The sequence below is a fragment of the Pelophylax lessonae genome (assembly GCF_965119305.1).
Source record: "Pelophylax lessonae genome assembly, chromosome: 2".
Lineage (NCBI taxonomy): Eukaryota > Metazoa > Chordata > Amphibia > Anura > Ranidae > Pelophylax > Pelophylax lessonae.
Window position 1 is genome coordinate 461,694,139 of NC_138769.1, and position 17,181 is coordinate 461,711,319.

Below are 17,181 nucleotides of genomic sequence, written 5' to 3' on the forward strand. Positions count from 1 at the left end.
AAAGAGATAAACCAGTCGAGGATATACCAGGTACATGGCGTTGTGGGAATTGCAAATTTTGCGAATGGATCTACGAAAACCAATCATTATATCTACCTAATGGACAACTTCATTCTATAAAACATTATGTTGACTGTCAAACAATAGGCATAGTATATATTATGTTCTGCGATTGTGGCGCATATTATATAGGAAAAACAAAACGAAATTTCTGGCGCCGTATCAAGGACCATATAGGATACGGAAAAAATAACCTTTTGTCTACACCCATTGGAAGACATCTGGGGGTGTATCACAAAAACAATACAAAAGTAGTGAAATTCGCAGCCTTAGAACGTATATTGGAAAACCCGAGAGGGGGGGAATTCGATAAAATTATATTACAGCGCGAAGCACGTTGGATTTATTTGTTAAAAGCTACAACAAGTCCAGGACTAAATGAGGCATTAAGTTTCAAACCTTTTCTTTGAGGGGCTTCTCTAGAAGGGCCCCCCTGAGGAAATAAAAACCCCCTCCTCCCCCCCCCCCCCTCATATGGGGAATAATCCTCCTTCACAGATAAAATAAAATAAGGACCAAAAAAATAACTTTTTCTAAAATGATTTTTGGGGTGATAAGAGACACAATAATTATGAGGTTATCCGATCTCTCTTATTTCCCTCTTTCTTCTTTCCTCTCATTGTTTTTTACTGTACGATGTATTTGTAGCAATAACTTTCTCCTTGACTTCCTGTAAAGAGTCCTAGATACAAGCCATATTCATAATGTAAAAATACCTTCCAAAGAATATTAATTCAAATGTTGATATATGATGTATATGCAAGTTATAACTAAAAGTACTATATATGCCTCAGAATAAACAAATATGAAATGTTCTCTCAACAGAGTGGATATATAGATTGTAATATGCAATAAAAGTGCAAATGACATAATGATAATTTGACCCCTCTTTTTTATGCAGAAGCCGTTGTTATACTGGTCACAGTGATCTCATTTTGCATTCTGAGCCAGTAAGGACCTATCTGCGTTTAGTGACAGGGCGGCGATGACCCACCCTCTTACGAGGTTGTTGGTGAGCGCACGTCACTTCCGCGGATCATTCCTGGCTTTATTGACATTTCCGGCAGGTGCCCTTTCCGCCGAGCGTCATGACCGGATGTAAACAAAGGACGCACTTCCGGTTGCGTCCTAAGGTAAGAAACGAAGGCGGGAAAGTGACGCACTTCCGGTGCGCGGAGAGCAACAAACAAACACCAGATCACAATTCATTAGGTAATGATCAGGTATATATGCGACACGCACACACACCCAGGACATGGCGGGATACGAGCAGGCTGATGGAGGCTCTTGGCGCAGTAAGTTTTTTGAGCTTTTTTAAAACTATCTACCCCAATCTTGGCAATATAGTCCAACTAACCTAGACATGCTTCTCTATTGAAATCGTCTTAGGTCGCCCCCTTTTGAACCAGATGATTATACCTTTTCTATCCCTGGGAACTATATTCACAAGCAATTTCAGCTGTAATATCTATAATACCATTGTTTTACACTGGAATATACTCTACTATGTAAGTAACAAATATCTATATGTATATATGTATATACGAATATATACATTAACATAAGGGATTTAAATTAAGATATATACCCCCCTTTTTGTGAATATAATCTACTATTATCTGATTACACCCTAGCGGATATACTACAAATCTGGGGGGAACTTTTCCATCTAATGTTACAAGACACCAATATCTACTGCTATTAAGGGGACTGGGTCCCAATACGGTCTAAGATTGGACAGAAGGATACAAAGGTAAAATGAATTAATTTGGAGATGTATTTATAAGTATAGAACCCTGTGGTTTTATAGTTTTATGTTTTTGTCTCCATTTTTATTGAATGGATGAGACGGAGATATGGGGATATAAATAAATATATACACTACTTCTTTTACTAGACCTTCACGTGATACAGCCAATAGCAGCCTCCATATCATTACTCTGATCCCGACCTGAATCCTCGATAGATTCCAGTGTGGGAATTTGAGGTAAATATAATATAAATCATTACTAATATTTGAGGATACTGAGATACCTTTTTGAGATTTATATGTTTCCCCTTTCCCCCATATATATAGGTGGCCCATTCCACCAGTCTTTGGGCCTTCTTTCTCCCTCTTCACTTCCCGCTTATTTTTTCACTACTCTATGATCAATATGATATACTGATACTGATGACCACGGATCACACGGTTTTCTGCATTTTGAGAGGTGTGTTGTTTTGACTAACAATTTAATAAAAGATATAGGAATAAAATGTAATATAAAATGCTTTGTACTAATTGCATGTTTCTGTTTCTACTAAAAGAGATAAATTGTATATTTGCGTCTGAGGTCCAGAAGAAGCTAAGGCGAAACGCGTCGACCTCTTCAGACCACTATCCTAATACTCACAAAGTGTAACTACTACAATATCTGTATATCTAATATTTTGACCTATAGATACGATGAATGTTCTTATTTCAAATAATATGTATGTCATTGTATAATTTTGTTTTTTGAACTTTTGTTCTTTTTTAAAAAAACTTTGGTTAAATAAAATAATATATGTTTTTTATACTTATGGTAGTCTTTTGCCTACTTAATATGTGCCTTTAAAGTCCACCAAATCTCTATCTCCCTGAGCAAACTTGTTTTGTATCTTGGAGTTCCTTTTTCTCTAATTAATAGGATTATGGCACAAAAGGGTCAGCTCAACCAAAAACCCCCCTCTTTTCTATATTGGACGGATCATCTTCAGGGATGTCCAGTGCGCATTCAATCGGACAATTCCACGGCCTTGGCTTATGTCAATCACCAGGGGGGCACAGGAAGTGTCCTGGCGGCAGCTGGCATTTTAAGGTGGGCAGAACAGTTCGTTCCAGCCCTCTCTGTCGTTCACATTCCAGGAGTGGAAAACTGGTGGATCTGTTGGCATCCCGGCTCAACAGAAAGGTGCAGAGGTTTGTGGCTCAGCCACGGGGATCCTCTGGCGGACGCCATGGATGTGCTGGTGGCCTCGTGAGGTCAGTATCATCTCATTTATGCCTTCCTTCCTCTCAAGCTTCTGCCAAGACTTCTAAGCAGGTTCGAGGCAGAAGGGGTTCTGGTCATCTTAGTGGCACTGGACTGGCCTCGTCGGGCTTGGTATGCCTATCTGGTGCGGCTGGTCACCAACGTTCTGTGGAAGCTTCCTCTCGGAGGATCTGCTGTCCCAAGACCTATCTTCTATCCTCTTTACAGTAGCTGGGTTTGACGGCTTGGCTGTTGACCGCCAGGTGCTGATGGATAGGTTTGTCTGAGTCGGTGATTCCAACAAAGCTAGGAAATCTACTTCTAAGAAGATATATCATCATACGTGGAAGAAATAAATTGCGTGGTGTGATTCTCTTGGGGTTCATCCTCGCTCTTTTTCAGTGGCTCGGATTTTGACCTTCCTTCAACAGGGCGTTGAGCAGAAACTTGCCTTGAGTACTATCAAGGGTCAGGTATAAGCCTTAGCGATCATTTTTCAATGGCTCTTGGCTACATCCTCCTCCCTGGTACGTACTTTTTTTCAGGAAGTTAGGCACTTGACCGCTCCAGTGCGGTCTTTGTTGACGCCTTGGGACCTCAATTTGGTGTTCTCAGTCTTCCAGGAGCCTCCATTTGAGAATCTTCAGGAGATTCCCCTGCTTATGTTGTTATGTTGCTCTTTTTGGTGGCTATCACCTCTGCGCGCAAGGTGTTGGAATTGGTGGCGTTGTCCTCAGAGATGTATAGTAACTAAGTAGAACTACTTCACTACTGTACTTAAGTACCGAAAGGCGGTATCTGTACTTTCCTGGAGTATAATTTTTTTCTCCTACTTCCACTTTTACTTCACTACATTTTTTCAATGATTTCAATACTTCTACTCCGATATTTTTTTGTTTTGCTGCATAGTTACTCGTTACTATTCTAAAAATTACCACTGCCAGAACAGTAGATGGCAGGTTTCATGAAGCTCAAAACGTGTATTATCAGCGCATACGAAAATAAATGCTACTGTATGTATAAATAAAAGCTGTATTTGAAATAATAAAAAATATGATGTTCAAACTTTTGACTTATTTCTTTCATAACTACATAACACAGTACTTGTACTTTTACTTTCAGTACTTGAGTAGCAATTTTTTTTCAAAACTACTGGTACTTTTACTTTCAGTACTTGAGTAGCAAAATTTTTTTTAAAAACTACTTGCAATACTTAAGTACAAAAAATGTTGAATACTTTAGTACTTCTACTCAAGTCACTTTTTGATAGAGCACTTCCACTTCTACTCAAGTTACTTTTTGATTGAGCACTTGTACTTTTACTCCAGTATGGGTTTCAAGTACTTTATACAACTCTGGTTGTCCTGTAGTTCACCTTACTTGGTGATTCATAGAAATTAGGTGATTTTTCACCTCTGTTAGTGGTTCCTTCCTCAGGTTGTCTCTCATTTTGATTTCAATTAAGACATTGTGTTGCCTTCCCTGTGTCTCAGGCCAAAACATCTGAAGGAAATTGCTTTTCAAGCCTTGGATGTGGCCAGGTTTCTCCTTTCCCTGTCAAGGAGTACTGTACTCGGCGCTCAGTGCCTCCCGGACCTTTCTGTCATCGGGCGTTATTGACGCAGGTTTGCAAGGTGGCCACCTGGTCGTCGATGCACACTTTCACAAAGTTCTATAAAGTGGATGTGTTGACATCGGCAGATGCTTTCTTTGGCTGCAAGGTTTTTGCAGGCTGCTGGTCCTCTTTGAGGGTGTAATGTTTTTTTCAGGTGAGCTCCAGTTGTTTTGGTTGAGCTTCTGATTACCTGGTTGGCTATATTTAGCCTTGGGAGTTTTTGTTTTTTCGCTGTTCCCACCCCTCATGTTTAACACTACTTTGGGACGTCCCAATGGTTAAGCACATCAGTAGCTGCGTCCATCAATGAACGAAAGAGAAAATAGGATTTATGACTTACCGTAAAATCTATTTCTCTGATGTTCCTTGACGGACACAGTACCCACCCCTCTGTGGAGTTGTTAATATTCTGACACTGCTTGTAACAACACAGAGTACCTATATGCCCATAGGCATAGCCAGACTTTTATTTTCTGCCTAGTGTCCTACTCCTGTAGGGGGCAGCATAACCTAATGGTTAAGAAGATCAGGAGCTGTGTCCGTCAAAGAACATCAGAGAAATGGATTGTACCATTGAAAATCCATTGGTTTTTTTTTTATATATTTTATAATATTTATCCATAATCAGCATACAACTAATACCCTACACAATACAAATCCCCATACAATCTTTACATCCTAAAAGAAAGAAGGGGGAAAAAAAACAAAGGGTTATGGGGTGGTCCATAAATCTCTAGCACGATTAGAATTAATTACATTGCAAGAGACGCTCCTTCTAAATACCACAAAAAATGGGCCTGTTGGATTCACTACACCTCCACACCTGAATATGACCACCTCTGCCAGTAAGGACCTTTTGGTCTTGGACCTTGTCGCCCTACGACTACACTGCTCATTTTGGACTTCACCCCCCCCTTTTTTTTTTTTTTTCTCCTTCCTCCCCCCCCCCTCCTCTCCTACCTTGCCTGTCCTTATTCCCCCTTCCCCGCTTTTTCTCTTTTCTTGCTGGGCGCATAGTTGTTACCGGGCAGTCCCGGGCGACTGGCACCCCCTCCTCTCCTCTACACATTAGTAGCTTGACTGTTATTCTATTTTATGGACTAATCCCCTCTTCCCCGTCCCTGGGCGCTGTTTGCCCAGGGTACGGGCCTTACTGAGGACCTACCTGACTCAAGTAGCTGTGCTCCCTTTGAGGTTTCCTACCTCCTCTGAGCTTTTCTTTTTCTCTTCTCAACTTGGTGGACTGCTGAAGATTGACTCCGCCTTTATACTGTGGACCCCAATCTTCATTATAAAGCCTGATGGTTGCTACATTGCTTCCTTTCCCGCCTTAATGTCCTTTATACTGCTTCCTTTTACGCACTTCAAGTCCCCACCAAACTCCACATATTACGCATTGGATAGTTGTCCTGTGTTATCTTTGTTTTCAATGCCGTTTTTTGTACGCAAATGTGTTAAATTGTGCCTGTTTTCTATTAATGTTTTTATGCACTTTTATACTTCAATAAAAATATTTTAAAAAAAAAAGCGAAAATATGAGGATATCTGGCATTTAATCTCAGAGATACAGCAATTCAATCCCCCAAAATTGAAAGCCACCTTAACGATTAGGCCATTTTGGGCAGGAATTAATACCTGAAATATCTACAGTCTCGATGCAGGATGATCCTGTACAGTGCCTTTTTTCATGGGTGTATATACTTCTAACAATAGACTGGAAGAGTTTCATGGTAAATGGGAACCTTGGATCCATTATACAAATTTAAATAAATAGTGAAGAATTATATAATATATATTATATAATATAATAAATAAAGAATAAGAGCTATAGAGTCATCTATCACCTATCTCGTGAAAGGGGAACAACTTTAATTTCTGCTCATTATGTACTCGGTAATCCTAAGTTCTTCCATCTCCGCCACCTTTTTAAGGTGTTGGAGCCATTGTTTGACGGAAGGGGTTTGTGTAGATTTCCAAAGCGCGGGGATACATTGCCTAGCAGCATTTACCATAAGTATTGTGAGGGACTTCGAGTAAGTTCTGCTGGAAGTAGCGGAGTGATGCAGGAGATATTGAGCAGGCGTGAAGGCTAGATCAGATGTGGTCACTTGCGTGATAATCCGGTGAACGTCCTGCCAAAAGGAAGAATGGCGAGGGCAGGACCAAAAGACGTGCAAAAGAGTGCCAGGTTCAGCCAAGCATCGCCAGCAAGTCGGCGAGGTAGAGGGGAAAAGTTTGTGCAACAGTGTAGGAGTGCGATACCAACGGGACATACGTTTGTACTCGCTTTCTTGCGTAGTGATGTTGAGTGAACATTTGTGGTTATTGCTGAAAATAGTTTCCCATTCCTCTGGGGAAAATGAAACGGCGAGCTCCGTTTCCCACATTTCACAGCGTTTAAGCTTCTGCTGGTCAGGGTTATCCAACAAGATGGAGTGAATAGATATTTTCGCTTTTTAAGCCTTGAACATTGGGAGATCAAAACCCCTATAATAAGTAATAACTGCTTTATGCCCTAACCAAATTCTCTTTATGGAGACTTCATCTGCGTTATTAATCCCAAAATATGTTATAATAGCTTCAGAGACTGTTGCCATGGCTGTAGGTTAATCCAGAATGTTGGCGTTCATGCTCCAGGCCTGTTCCCTCTTGAACATTTTCACTTGGGGGGTGTACTCCCTTTTGTTGGCAGTGGTTTAGATATCACTAACACGGATGCACAGTGGTGTAGTGGTTAGCACTCTCACCTAGCAGCAAGAGGGTCGCTGGTTCAAATCCCAACCACGACACTACCTGCCTGGAGTTTGCATGTTCTCCCTGTGCCTGCGTGGGTTTCCTCCGGGTACTCCGGTTTCCTTCCACACTCCAAAGACATGCTGGTAGGTTAATTGGATCCTGTATAAAAAAATAAAATTGGCCCTACTATGCATGAATGTGAGTTAGGGACCTTAGATTGTAAGCTTCTTGAGGGTAGGGACTGATGTGAATGTGCAATGTATATGTAAAAGCGTTGCGTAAATTGACAGCGCTATATAAGAACCTGAAATAAATAAAAATATCAATGGCTGTGTTGAATTATTTGAGGGGACAGAAAATGTACACTGTTATACAAGCTGTACACTCACTACTTTACATTGTAGCAAAGTGTAATTTCTTCAGTTGTTGTCACATGAAAAGATATACCGTATTTTGGAGGAAAAAGCAAGAGTGCGTGTTATTCGCCGATATAAAAAAAAAGGCCAGGAAGCAGCGCCGAGAAGCAGAAGGAGGCGGGCCGTGCCGAGGAGAAGGAAGGACGAGCTGTCATAGGAAGTCCCGCCTCCTATGCCAAGATGTGTGACGCCTATCATAGGTGCCGGGACTTCCGATGACAGCGATAGCTCGTCCTCCCTTCTTCTCGGCCTGGCCCGCGCCCTTCTGCTCTCGGCGCTGCTTCCTGGCCTTTTTTTAAATTGATTCAGATAGTGTCAAGGCGATAGTGAGGCTGCATTGTTGGACCCTGCGCTGGCGAGGCTGCATTCATGGGCACTAGTGAAACGTCACTTGATTAAAAAAAAGTGTTCTGAGTTCAAAGCTGTTTATTTTAAATTTAAGCTTTTTTTCCTGAAATTTCTCTCCTAAAATCGAGTTGTGTGTTATACACCGATAAATACAGTAATAAAATATTTACAAAAATGTGAAGGGTGTACTCCCTTTTGTGAGATACTGTATATGTCTCATCCTGGATCTGACCCTTCACAAAGGCAAAACAGGCTGCAGAATCTATACAGGAGTCGTTACCAAAAAAGGGCAATTCTTGTGAATGGCTATAGCAACCCCTCTGGCTTTAGGAGCCAGTGATGTATGTAAATACCACTGACTAAACGTACACAAAGGCAATTTAGGGGTGGAAGTGGGCGTGAAATGTGTCTCTTGCAACTTTACATTTTGAGGATTCAAACTTTTCAGTTCTAACCAAATTTTATTTTGTTTATTCGAGAAGCACATCCTGCATAACCTTAATGGAAACCATCATGATAGAAGGAGGAGAGAAAAAAAATGAAAAAGAATCGGAAATAATCCATATAGTATACACAAAACTAGACCAAATCCCCCCCCCCCCCCCCAAAAAAAAAAACAGGTATAAATAGGCTACTGTGCACACGATACCATAAACCCTAATTACACCCAGAAAAGCACAAAAGATATGTTGAAAAAAAATCAAAGTTGTCGCTCGATAGTTCATGTGAATGTGCCATCATTGTTTCTTAATTTTCCCTGTGCAAATAACATTTTTTGTTCTTCATCTGCAGAAGTGATGCATGTATTTTAAACTCTTGGCTTGAAATAATAATAAAACTGTGTTTAATATGTTACAGTGATACTAAACAGAGAAATGTTAATTGCCACTATGATTTTTTATTTTTTTTTGTTTTAAATCCTTTGAACACCCATGGACAGGGAGGACAACAACAAAGCTTGGTCATTAATAGCTATATGTTCTTTCAACACTTTTAGAACTCAGTGGATAGTTCTGGAACTTAGAGGGAGAAGAGAACAGAGGCTGCAGTTTAAATATTTATGGAGTTCCCACCAATCCCCTGGAAGACGAGGCCTGGAAGCTGGGAAAACAATCCATAAATACTCAGGAGCTTGGCAGTCTGGGAGAAGAGTCCAGGGTCCAGCCGGTTGTCTGAAAACCCCAAGTTCATCCCTTTAAAAAAAAAAAAAATCCCCTGGACTGCTTTATTGAGGCTTTGGAGAGAGGGAGAGAATTCCTGTTGCCTGGCTGTGTGGGGGAAAGACCCAACAAATCCAGGCACCCCTTTTGGGGTTAGCCTTACATTTTATTTTGTTCAGATGGCATCTGCATCCAAGGCCTTACTTTTTACTTTACAGTTTTTCGCATTTACATTAGATATATTTAATACTGATTTATTTTAAAACTAAGCTTTTTTTTTCAGTCTCTTAGTGAATGTAATCAATCAGCATATTGTATCCTGCCCCAGTAATGTTTAGCAATAGGATGATATGGAGGAGGAGGAGGGAGGGGAGTGTCATTTAGTACTGTGTATATGCACACAAGTGCGACGCTATAGTTATGTGGGCTGCACAGATAAAAAAAAAAGGAGGAGATAAAGACCTTATAAAATAACTGAAACAGAGCATGCTCCCTAGAGGACACCAGCTGGTGTCCTCACAGTCTCAGCCTGCAGTGGGGACGCAGAGAAAATGTGAGGGACAGCTGAAGGCAGGATCAACCAGGTATATATCACTCTACACAAAACAAATGCTTTAGTAGGTTTGTGCAAATGAACAACTTGTTATATAGAATGTATTGAGAGTTTGCATCTGATTTTGACGCTTTAAATAGCTTTGCTTCACACACTTCCAGTCTAATCTGTCTGGGTTCCTTGTTGTGATTACAAGGCTGAAGTACACAAAATGTTGAATTCGCTTGTCCCCTTTAAAAAAATAGTAAAAAATGAATATAACACATAAACAGAAGTCAACAATCCAGTTTCCCGAGACTGACAGCCTGGGCTGCTGGGCACCAGCAAAAGCTGGCCATGACATAGTCTTCAGAGTGGGTATGGCTACTCTAAAGAGAGAAGAAAAGAGAGAAGCAGAGGGGGCAGAAGCAAGAAAGAGTCCTAGAGGGGGAAGGGGGGGTAGACCCCAAGGGCTTGGAACAGATTAGGTAGACCATTTAAAGGTAGAATATGCTGGAGATATGCACTGAGGGAAGGGCATACTGGAAGCACAGCTCCTAAATCTTAAGTAGTTTGGACTTGGGAGACATTAAGGGTGCTGTACATCTTTTTGTTAATTAATATTGTGTTCAGGCGATCTTTAACTTCCTGGAAAGGAACTGAAGGCTTCATCCAGGTCTTGGCAATCCTCTGTTTAGCTGCTAAGAAGAGATACATGGCTAACTTTGGTTATTGGAAAGATAGTCCTGGGATAGGATGGTGAAGTAAGGCCAGTCTGGCTTCTTTAGGAACGATCAGATGAAGGTTCTAGACCAAAATGCAAACAAGTTAGGACAGGACCACCTGTGTAAGTGTAAGAACATTGCTTCATTGTCCACAGCCCCTAAAATATCATTATTATAGACGTAGTTTGCATTGAATATACTGTACGTGCTGGAACCCAATACCACCTTACAAGGATTTTGTAGGCAGATTCCAGACTGGTCCCGTTAAAAGAACATTTAGCTATTCATGACCGGACTTTGTTGGAGTCTTCCAAGTCCATGGGTGTTTCGAGGTCCCGCTTCCAGCGGTTAACAGGAAAGTGTTGATATGGGGCCACGATCATTCAATATAGAGTGTATAGTTGATATTAGTTTAGAGGACCGTGGAGAATGTAATCTGATATGTTCAAAGCTTGTTTTCCAAAAGGAGAAGTCAAAGGTATGATGCAAGGACATAATCCAGTGTCAGATTTGTAAATACAGTGCCTTGCGAAAGTATTCGGCCCCCTTGAACTTTTCGAACTTTTGCCACATTTCAAGCTTCAAACATAAAGATATAAAACTGTAATTTTTTGTGAAGAATCAACAACAAGTGAGACAAAATCATGAAGTGGAACGAAATTTTTTGGATATTTCAAACTTTTTTAACAAATAAAAAACTGAAAAATTGGGCGTGCAAAATTATTCAGCCCCCTTAAGTTAATACTTTGTAGCACCACCTTTTGCTGCGATTACAGCTGTAAGTCACTTGGGGTATGTCTCTATCAGTTTTGCACATCGAGAGATTGAAATTTTTGCCCATTCCTCCTTGCAAAACAGCTCAAGCTCAGTGAGGTTGGATGGAGAGCGTTTGTGAACAGCAGTTTTCAGTTCTTTCCACAGATTCTCGATTGGATTCAGGTCTGGACTTTGACTTGGCCATTCTAATACCTGGATATGTTTATTTGTGAACCATTCCATTGTAGATTTTGCTTTATGTTTTGGATCATTGTCTTGTTGGAAGGCAAATCTCCGTCCCAGTCTCAGGTCTTTTGCAGACTCCATCAGGTTTTCTTCCAGAATGGTCCTTTATTTGGCTCCATCCATCTTCCCATCAATTTTAACCATCTTCCCTGTCCCTGCTGAAGAAAAGCAGGCCCAAACCATGATGCTGCCACCACCATGTTTTAAAGTGGGGATGGTGTGTTCAGGGTGGTGAGCTGTGTTGCTTTTACGCCAAACATAACGTTTTGCATTGTTGCCAAAAAGTTTGATTTTGGTTTCATCTGACCAGAGCACCTTCTTCCACATGTTTGGTGTGTCTCCCAGGTGGCTTGTGGCAAACTTTAAACAATACTTTTTATGGATACCTTTAAGAAATGGCTTTCTTCTTGCCACTCTTCCATAAAGGCCAGATTTGTGCAGTATACAACTGATTGTTGTCCTATGGACAGAGTCTCCCACCTCAGCTGTAGATCTCTGCAGTTCATCCAGAGTGATCATGGGCCTCTTGGCTGCATCTCTGATCAGTCTTCTCCTTGTATGAGCTGAAAGTTTAGAGGGACGGCCATGTCTTCGTAGATTTGCAGTGGTCTGATACTCCTTCCATTTCAGTATTATAGCTTGCACAGTGCTCCTTGGGGTGTTTAAAGCTTGGGAAATCTTATTGTATCCAAATCTGGCTTTAAACTTCTCCACAACAGTATCTCGGACCTGCCTGGTGTGTTCCTTGTTCTTTATGATGCTCTCTGCGCTTTAAACGGACCTCTGAGACTATCACAGTGCAGGTGCATTTATATGGAGACTTGATTACACACAGGTGGATTCCATTTATCATCATTAGTCATTTAGGTCAACATTGGATCATTCAGAAATCCTCACTGAACTTCTGGAGAGAGTTTGCTGCACTGAAAGTAAAGGGGCTGAATAATTTTGCACGCCCAATTTTTCTGTTTTTTATTTGTTAACAAAGTTTGAAATATCCAATAAATTTCGTTCCACTTCATGATTGTGTCCCACTTGTTGTTAATTCTTCACAAAAAAATACAGTTTTATATCATTATGTTTGAAGCCTGAAATGTGGCAAAAGGTCGCAAGGTTCGAGGGGGCCGAATACTTTCGCAAGGCACTGTATATCTAATATTTTGTGCTGGGTGTATCATGGTGTTCTGTAAAAGTAGACCAGGGGGAAATACAAACATTAGAGGGCTGAGAGAGGAAGGACGGAGTTTGTGTGAAAGCCATAATAAGGCAACGATTGAGATTGGGTCCCTGTTTGAGATTTCAGGAAGTACCCAAAAAGGACTGTCCGAGGTGACATGTAACAACTGTGAGATTTGGGCTGCTTGATAATTTTAAGTTAGATTGGGTACACTCATGCCACTTGTAACCTGTAAATGAAAAGAGCAGACTGGCGGACCCTGGGGTTTTAGGTCCAAATGAAGGAAAGGATCTTGTATCGGAGGAGGCAAGGATAGTATGAGGGGACTGGAATCAGTTAGGTTTGGAAAAATGATAAAACTTTGAGCAGAATTGTCATTTTGACGGCATTGGTGTGGCCGACCCAGGAGAGGGCAGGAAATTGCTGAAATAGTAGAAGGGAGGACAAGGGGATAGTAGTTTTCCGCAAACAAAGATTTATAGTGGGGGGTTAATTTAATGCTCAGGTAGTCGAGGAATATAGTCACCATGGAAAATAGAATTGGAGGTGGGGGCTGAGTCAGGGGGGAGAAGATATTAATGGCTGTTGATTTAGTAATGTTTACTCAGAGACCTGATATGTCAGCAAACTGTGTAAAAGTACTCAGTACATTCAGAAGTGATATGAGGGTTCATGTGAGAACCAGTAGAGCGTCGTCTGCAAGCAAGTTTACTTTGTAGTGAACTCTAGCATTAACGACTCCAGCAATATTAGGGTGTCTCCTGATCGATAGGAACATTGTTTCATGCTCCCACAGTGATTTCTAGTCAGTGCTCTAAAATTGGAGGTCGCATTTTACCCCTTTGATTTGTATCCTGTAGGGTTTTTTTCGAAAGGGCTTGATTATATTACTTATTGTCTTCCTTCTTCTCCTTTCTGCCAACTTGTTGCCACTCTTCATTTTTTCTTGGCGCACAATAAAGATCCTACAGGATTGATATTTTTATGTTTTTGATAGGTTGTCCATTGGAGGGGTTCAGATCTGTGAAGAGAAATCTTGGGAAATGAGACATGTGGATATATAAATTGGGAAAACTCACCCCGAAATAATTGAATATAGGAATGTACTTGATTTGTTATATTGCTATTTTTTAAAAAACTTCCCCTTGATTTTAGTCTAAATATATTTCTCGCTTGGTATAGATGTACAAAAAACCCTTATGTAGGTTTTTAGGTTTTAAGTATTTAATATTTTTTAATATCCAGGGATTGGAGTTTTTAGGCTTTTAATTTATGCACTTACTTGATTAACTTATTTATTAGTATTTAAACAATAGGTATAGATCAAGTTGATATATAATAATTATTTCCCATTTATTAGGAAAGGGTTTAATATTGAGCCACAAAATGGTGGAAGTAAGAGAGTACCATTTATGATACATAACATTCACATAATGGCTTAGGTCACTAGAGGCCAAAGGGAGATTGGAATGTAAAATTGAGTGTAGGGTAGTAAAATTTGGTGCCTGGTCATGGATTATAAAAAAATCTGCCAAAAGGAAGGTGATACTGTGTGTGTGGATTATGCTGCTAATATTTTCATGTTTTGTAATATAAACTAGCCCAACGAATTAAAATGCAGCATATAAATAAGGGGAAACGTAGAGGACTTCCTGTTTGACATAGCGTCTGGTCATTGGAACACACACTGGCTCCAGGAAAATGGTGGAGCAGCAACGCTAGGCAATTCTATTCAGGTGGCTGTTCTATTCAAGTGTCGATGAAGGCACTTTTAATGTAAGCATGACTATGTGCTTTATGGGTCCTTTATAAATGCAATAAAGAGTTACACAATGGGAGCAGTTAATAGACCATGCAGTAGCTCTAGGAGGCCTTAGAAGCTCCAGGAGTAAATGGACTTTATTCAGAAACTTACCGCAGAACCGCACAGCCAATGATCTGGTCCTCAGAGGTGCCTTCCTACTCACTGGGTTGTGTTCAGAGGAAGCTGGCAGCTCTGCTGGGGAATTGTGAGCAGTGACCCTAAGTTGATCCTTGAGACTGTGTGCTTGGAAGATGCCCTGACTATAAATTACTGTGTGATGCCCAAGGTAACCCGTTGCCCAAAGACTTGCCCCATGGCCTTCAGCTGTGAGGCCCTAGACTGTTGAGTATTCAGCAAGTACTAAGGAGTGGATTATATGCCTAGGAGACCTGCCTAATGATTCCCAGCTTCCCAACCTTCACCTGTTAGCGACTTTTCTCCTGGCCTTCAGCTGTGAGGGCCTAGACTTTCTTTGCATGCCTAAGAATTTTGCTTCATGGTGCTCTGCTGTGAAGTGTTAGTCTATTTAGAAAATCACCTCAAGGTCTTCAGTTGTGAGGGTTTTAGACTGTTCAGCACTGTGGTGCATATTCAAAGAGAAGATTGTCCTCCAATTGCTATGTGTTATATGTTTTGGAGTATCTCTCCCCGTTAAGAGTTTCTTTAAGCTATACATTCTAAAAAGACAACCCCATAGACTGCTTATTGGAACCGGTCTGGATGGACTGTTGCTTGGGTGATTTGTGGCCTCTGCACTGTTTGGGAAATAACCAGTAAATTCACTGGCCCTAACACAGGTAGCGCTGCACACAGCAGAGGTTTGATCATAGATGCAGTTTAGCAGCAATGGGGACTGGATGTGCAGCTTCAGCGGTACATACCAGCAGCTCACAGTCGAGCTTACAGAAAGTAATAGAAACATTTAAGTTTTAATGTAAAAATCTAAGATTTACAAGACCGTAAAAATAGCTGTCTTGAGTGGAGCTTTAAACCCTATGAAAATGTCTGTGAAGAGCAGTAAGCCAAATACATGTGCACAGAATGAGGATTCTGGGAAATGTTATAGACATGGTTGTATGAAAGAAACATGATACATTTTTGGCAATTCTACGAACATTTCTAAAGGGAAAAGTTATTTCTAACATTATTTAATTAAAAAATGGGTATAGCAAGTATGTTATTTTAATTTATATACCAGTTAATAAGTAGAATTTGAATGTTTATGAATACAGCTTTGATAAACTTCCTGTAAATATTACAGCAACTGCAGCTCATGGAAATTGTTGACTTTTTCAACATATTTGAACAGGCAAACGTTGGATCTTTATTTGAATAGTGCCTATAGATAAATAATATATACTTGAATAAGAGCACAAGAAAAATTAGCAGTTTTAGTAATTTATTAAAAAAATATATAAATAGATGTAATGGTTTACTGTGGAAAATGTAAATACAACCTTGGCATCAGAAGCTGCCCCTTTAGCAGAAATTACTTCTTGTAGGCACTATGTATAACTGCCCATTAGTCTCTGGCATTGACTTAGTGACCACTTCTCCATGCAAAATTCCTTTAGTTGCAAAATGTTTGTGGGTTTTCTTGAATGAACTGTTCATCTCAAAATCCACATACAAAATTTCAGTGGTAATCAAATCAGTAAAATGACCTATTTCCACTTCAACTTTTGCACAGATGGCATAACAGTCTCATCATCAACTGGAATTCTTCAGAAATACTCTTTGGTTTCTGTGAATCATGTCTTTTACTGTGACCAAACAACTTTGAATTTCATTGACCAGTCTTCAGCACATCGTTCTAGAAGGCCTAGTCTTTGCCAATACAGTATCCTCAATCGCATACTTGTAAACTTGCTCTAGGGTGTTCTTTTTGGACAGCAAAAGCTTTGTCTAAACACACTTCTAATTCTGGTGAATCAGTGCAATCTCTTCCACCTTGTGGTGTTTTGAGACTTTTTTGCATCAGTCCGCTTATGCTCTGAATTTGCTGAGACAGTCACCCCTGAGCAATCTAGAAGTTGTTTGAAATTTACACCATTTGTAGATTTATTTCTTTACAATGGATTAAATAATGTATTTCAAATAATTTGTTTATCTTTTTAAAATTCCTTGCCCTTACTCTTCAACTCATCCATACCTGAGTTACATTGACAAGTTCTGTTTATCTTCTTTTTGTAGGGCCCATGACCTCTCTTTTTAGAACCTTGAAATTCCCATCTGCTCTGTGCCGCATGACATTCTTTAACATGGAACAAGCCTCCCCCCCCCACATTTTTTCCCCTTCTCCTCATACTTTTACCTATTCTTTCTGGAATATGTTTGAGTTTTTGTGTTGTCCTATGTGGAGTATTGCTTCTAGCCCTGTTTAGGTGGACATTTTCATATTTTTATGAAAGATGCCTACTGATGTCCTTTGCATCTTGCTTGTGCACTGGAAAGACCATTTTATACAACTGTCATTACTGTGCCTGGCCTGCCTTACACATATGTAATCTCTTTGTTATTGTTGACGTGGTTGTGGAAGATATACTGCTTGACCGTTCCATGTTTTAGCCTGTACTACGATACCCTTCTCTTCAATGTAGCAGGATGAACTTG